The following is a 673-nucleotide window of genomic DNA, read 5'->3' on the forward strand; positions in this document are numbered from 1 at the left end:
GAGACCTCAAAGCCTGCCTCTACAGTGACACACTTCCTCCAACAAGACCACACCTTCTAAAGTGCCACTCTTTTGGGGGGGTCATTTTCTTTCAAACCAACACAGCAGCAACCAATCAAACAAACAGAAAGATATGACATGAAGATTGAAGAGCAGCCAAAAGAGGTTCTGTTGACCTAGGTTTTTCTGCCTCGCCCAGTCCTCCAGCCCAAAGAATCACACAGAGGTCCACATTAGTTGTAAACTGATTGGCCCATTAGCTCAGGCTACTTATTAACTAATTCTTTTTTTTTGACATTTATTTATTTATTATGTATACAATATTCTGTCTGTATGCTTGAAGGCCAGAAGAGGGCACCAGACCTCATTACAGATGGTTGTAAGCCACCATGTGGTTACTGGGAATTGAACTCAGGACCTTTGGAAGAGCAGGCAATGCTCTTAACCACTGAGCCATCTCTCCAGCCCCCTATTAACTAATTCTTATAGCTTACATTAGCCCATAATTCTTGTCTGAATTAGCCACATGGCTTGGTACCATTTTCAGCAAGGCAGTCACATCTTGCTTCCTCTGAGGCTGGGTCACAACTGCAGGCTTAAACTTTCCTCTTTCTAGAATTCTCATTGTCCCGCCTCTACTTCCTGCCTGGCTACTGGCCAATCAGCATTTTAT

This window comes from Arvicola amphibius, chromosome 3 (genome assembly GCF_903992535.2).
Source record: "Arvicola amphibius chromosome 3, mArvAmp1.2, whole genome shotgun sequence".
Taxonomy (NCBI): domain Eukaryota; kingdom Metazoa; phylum Chordata; class Mammalia; order Rodentia; family Cricetidae; genus Arvicola; species Arvicola amphibius.